Genomic DNA, 6,000 nt, shown 5'->3' on the forward strand with positions numbered 1-6,000 from the left:
AACATGAACCACCACTCTCTCTCTTCCAAGTAAAATAACTACTTTGCTACCTCGTGTCATATCTACTTTTTTTTTTTTAATAAAATAACAATTGATACTAATCCTTTAAAGTTATGTATATTAATAGGTGTAAGAAGTGATTTTAGACGAAGGAAGTAATTCATTTTAAAAGTTTCCATTATCATTTAAACATATTTTCATTTTGACTTTAATTATATTTAGATATGTACATGACCTTCACTATTTATTTTGATGTGTGCTTAAGAAAAAACATAGTGTACTTATATTGCTGTCAAATGAAGTACTAATGAGTGGTGAAAATTTTGTTCCGCCATCATATTTAAGGGGCTCTGAGATTTAGTTTCGCTCCGGGTCTATAAAATGTCAGGAACGGCCCTGATTTTAAGAACAAAATATATTATCCCATACATGATGTGCTCTATTACCATGACTAAGAATTGTTTGTAGAAGGTCAATGGAAATCTTACCATATATCCATTGTTTGACCGTCGAGTCTAGATGATCCGACATGGGGGTGGAGAGGTCGGTTGGGCGAGGGGTTTTGGTGTCTATGTGATCCGAAACGTTATAAGCATGGGCATGACACTCAAAAAACTCTACCCAATTCGATTAATGTACCTTAATGATTAAATGGATGAAATTATTGATATTGTGTTGGTTGACACAAAAAGGGTTGGATGGTACTCGGTGGATGAGGGTGAGTTAGAGGGTTGTCGTTGGTCTTCTTTAGTCATGGTGAGAGGAAAGCCGGCAGTTATTGGGCCGCAGAAGCTAGGGCGTCACGACCCTAGGAAATTTTTTTCCTGGAGAGATAATCTATTCCTAGAGATGTGATGTGCTAAAGATGAGATAAACTATTCTAATAACAAAATATATCATGCAGAATATTGTATTGCATCAATCATAATGCTAAATCAAATTTTCAATGAGTTGGAATACTCAATCGGAATCCAACCTTAAAAGTTTGATAAGGTTATGTACTTTAAAAGTATGTTTAGTCAAATCTCTTGTTATTTTGTATTCTATTGTAATAGCAAAATCCTAATTATCAAATACATTCAAATGTAAAGTATCTTTTCATTAATCTTATTATTAAGCTTATTATCTTTTGCTTTGTTTTATTATGTAATTTATAAGTTTGTGACATAGTGACATGACGACATAATGAAATTGATGCATCATCATTGCTAAATTTGATGAAGCGCCTTATCTGTGGATAATACCATTAATCAATATTTTTATTATACAAGCTAAGGAGTCCTATTCGTATATATGAGTACACCTATCAAGATTAATATTTTAAGAACAATATATATATATATTTTTGACAGGAAGAACAAAATATATTATCCCATACATGATGTGCTCTATCACCATGACTAAGAATTGTTTGTAGAAGGTCAATGAAAATCGTACCATATATCCACTGTTTGACCATCGAGTCTAGACGATCCGACATGGGGGTGGAGAGGTCGGTTGGCCGAGGGGTTTTGGTGTCTATGTGATCCAAAACGTTATAAGCATGGGCATGACACTCAAGCAACTCTACCCAATTCGATTAATGCACCTTTTCACGATCAATGATTAAATGGATGAAATTCCTGATATTATGTTGGTTGACACAAAAAGGGTTGGATGGTACACGGTGGATGAGGGTGAGTTAGAGGGTTGTGGTTGGTCTTCTTTATTCATGGTGAGAGGTGCGAGAGCTGGTGGTTATTGGGCGGCGGAAGCTAGGGGGTCACGACCCTATTAGGAAATTTTTTTCCTGGAGAATGATCTATTCCTAAAGATGTGATGACATGCAAAATTTGATAAAAATCCTTGCGCGTGGAGACATTTTATTGATAAATATTTATATTATACAACCTAAAGATAGTCCTATTCATATTAGAAAACCTATAAGATTAGTATTCTAATAACAAAATATATCCTACAGAATATTGTATTGCATCAATCATAATGCTAAGTCAAATTTTCAATGAGTTGGAATACTCAATCGGAATCCGACCTTAAAAGTTTGATAAGGTTATGTACTTTAAAAGTTTGTTTAGTCAAATCTCTTGTTATTTTGTATTCTATTGTAATAGCAAAATCCTAATTATCAAGTACATTATTCAAATGTAAAGTATCCCAGTCTAACATATTTACTATCCTAGGGGTTGTAATAACATGAGGTAATAAAAGTTGGACTCTAGATATATTAGCGCGTTGAATTGAGGTACTCAAATCTCAAGTTGAATACTTCCTCCGTTTCAAATTAAATGCAACAAAGAGGTATTATTTGTGAGACATAAAATATTTTTTTGTTCCATTTAATTCGAAATGGGAGAAGTAGAAATTTTCACACATACTCCTTCCGTTTTTTGATAATCTACTCGCTTTATTTTTTCATCTTTTTGTCGAATATCTATTCACTATATGCTTTGTTCTTCAATTGACAAAAGATATACAATAATTTAATCATTTTTGGCTCGCACTCTCTTTCTTTAATGCTCTCTACCTCTCCAAAAATTTAATAAACCCGCATTATCTTTCATTTAAAAAAATATAGAAACCAAATAAATTTATTTTTTACCCTCTCTCTAATTTGGCTTAAAGTATACATCTACATAATAATTCTCCAAAAGACGGAGGGGATGAAAAATAAAACTTATGACAAGCGAGTTCGTCAATGTTACTATGTATTCTCCAATAAAATAAGTTGAACATGAAAACAAAGTCGCCAGGTAAACAACTAAACACTTCCCATTATTGCCTTTTTCTTTTTTGAATTTCTTATTGTGGAAATTTTGTCTTTGATACCGCACATAATCTCTTTTCACTTTTTGTTTGTTGAAATAGTGTAAATGTATAATTGATTTGAGTTGGTGCAAATGTGCAATGCACGATTACCTGTTAATATTTTGTATGACAAAGTTATATGTATTATATCATCTCAAAATATCTATGTTAATGTAATAATACGATATATTTTGCAAGCAAGTACTTTGTTATATTATCAAAAAATAAAAATAAGAGTAAGGGATAGCCTAGTGATTAGAGCTTCCCTCCCGGAATCCCGGTTTCAAGAAATGTTGGGATCGATTTTTACCCTAGACAACTTGGAATCCTCTTTAATCCTCCCCCCTCTCCAACTTGTCAATGTTTCTCCTTACTTTATCAAAAAAATTCACGAATAAAATTATGTTCAATGAAACATTATATTATATTATCTTAATCTGACAATTAATTTAAAATATTTGATCTCAAACATCTTTAATTTCACCGTAAATATTATAATATTGATCCAATAGATACAGAGTAATCAAAAATTATTAAAAGAGACGGTCTAATTTTAATGTAAAAGTAGACCTAGTAACTAAATGGATTAAAATAGTCACCGAAAAAAATTAATCTAGTCACTATTGGGCTAATTCTCTTTTTAATATTGAGCTTACCATTGCCTAATTTTAATTTGAAAGTAGGCGGTTTCTTACAAGACAAACTCTAAAGTCTTATCTATACATGCATGAAATGGGATTTTCTTAATAATCTCTTAAAAATACTGATTTAGGAGCGAACAAAAAACAGTGGTGAAAGTATTCCACTACATTTCACAATATTTGATTTGTACATGTTATTCACTTGACACATGATCATGGCATTAATAGGAATGTCTCATTATATTTTAAATCATTGTAAAAAATGAATGGGTTAAAGACGATTTAGGAGTTCATGATTGTTACTGGTTACATATGTTCAAATATAAATAGTTCTAAAATTTTATATGAGAAATACTATCATATGGTGATAATTATTATTTCTTATTCTTATCATAATGAATATTAATTAATTTAACTAAAATATTCTATAATAAACCTTTTGGAAAAAAAAATTACTTATCACTTGTTTTTTTTTTTCCTCTTTATTGTCTTTGATTTTTTTTTTTTTTTTGTTCAATTCTATTGTAAACCTGTAACATATTACTTATCTTTCTTCTAATTTCGACTGGAACAATTTTGACAACGACAAAGTAGTAACATACATTTTGTGACTTGAAATATCTTTCAAGTCTGTTTTCTCACTCGCCATAATTTATAATTTCCTAAATTTAGAAATAATTACACCATTAAATGGTACTCCCTTCTGTTTTTTTTTTTTTATCTTTCTCACTTAGAATCTTGGCACTATTCATACTTAGAGAGAATCTTCTCAATTGTTTTCAATCTATAAGAAAAAATATAGTCATGTGGGATCTTGTTTGATTCGTCTCAATTAGTACATTATTAATATTCAATCTTTATAATTTTTACTAATAATAATGAAAGATATTTAAGTTCAAAGAAGTCATTGGGAGACGCCACAGAAAGTGAGAATGATAAAGAAAAACAGAGGGAGTATTTACTATTTCCATCTGACTCTTTTATTGTCTTTGGTAATTTATATTGTAGGAAAACATTATTATATGGGATTTTGATAGATTCGACTCAATTTATACATTTTGATTATCAATTTTTTAAATTTTACTTATTGGTATATAACTAATGATACCAATGTTTAAAATCATGCATTAGCAAATCGAAAAACATGAAATGATGAACTATTTTTAAATAGATGGTGCCTTGCTTACATGTATATAGCTAAATTTACGATTAGTTTATGCTCATGAGATGCTATAACTTTAGTTGATGTAGTGGAGTTGGAGTTAATGTGAAGATGTTGCAATAAACAAATATAATCATTGTAGTTATAAATAACAAACAAACAAGGGATCACAAAATAATACAAAGAAAAGTAAAAATTATTGAATGTGAATTATTTTTTGTGATCTCTTATTATTTTGTGATCCATAACTCTAGTCGTAAAATTCAATACTCGATTAGTGGGTACTCTGATTTTTTTCGGGGTTAGTTCATGTGAATTGGGTTATCAACTACTTGCAAAAGAAGATAATCAATTTTAATTCGAATATTTCTATGCAGTCTTAAGACAAATACGTAAATATGAGTCTCGCTCATTTCAAAGTACATTTCGAGGTGGTCCAATAGTATAGACATTATGATTATCTTAATTGTATAATTGAAGTTATAGTCAATTTATATAATATAATAGTCATATGAAGTTTGTTGAGATCCAAAATATATATGTTCTAGTTACCGAAACTCTAATTCTCCATCTGTATTATTTAAAATTATAATAAAATATATATTATAGCATGGTCATCCTACATGACGCTCCGAATACTTTAAAAAATGGTTGTTAGTATTTTGACCTAGGAGATGTACAACGTCAATTCATGGGTAAAGATTTTGAATTTAGTAATTAAACGTAAAAAACTCTGACGGTAAAGCTTCACTAAAAAAAAATTATCATCATATTTTGATCTTGTTACTCCCTCCGTTTCCTAAAGATCTTCTCTCTTTCCGTTTAAGTGCGTTTCCAAAATATATTCTCTCTTTTACTTTATTCCTTATTTTGAATTTGTATTCCTTTTTACCCTCTCATGTCCCTATCATATGGTCCATCATTACATTTAATTCAATTTTACTGACTTTCTTCTCCTACTTTAACCTCTTTTTATTTGTTTATTTATCTTAACCCCTTTCTCTCTCCTACTTTACCCATCCCACAACCCACAAAAATTAATTCCCATTTATATTTGTAGTAACAGTAACAAGGAAGATCTTTAGGAAACGGATGTAGTATATTATTGTCAATGTATATGTATAAAAATATTATATTATTGTAATTTTTAATTGCATGTACGTATGAAGATGTTAATAGTTGACAATAATGATTCTTGAGCATTAGGATGACGCAACCAGAATTTATATTTGTCAATTTCTAAAACCACTTGATCCGATCCCTTGACATCTCCTAATAGCATATATATTTATGCAAGCAATTTGACATGTCTTTCTAAGAATTTCAGGGGTGGTCATCAATCAAGTAAGCAAGCAAAATGACAGCTGATATTTATGTGACTGCTGATTCAAA

The sequence above is a fragment of the Beta vulgaris genome, chromosome 1 (assembly GCF_026745355.1).
Source record: "Beta vulgaris subsp. vulgaris cultivar EL10 chromosome 1, EL10.2, whole genome shotgun sequence".
Classification (NCBI taxonomy): Eukaryota; Viridiplantae; Streptophyta; class Magnoliopsida; order Caryophyllales; family Amaranthaceae; genus Beta; species Beta vulgaris.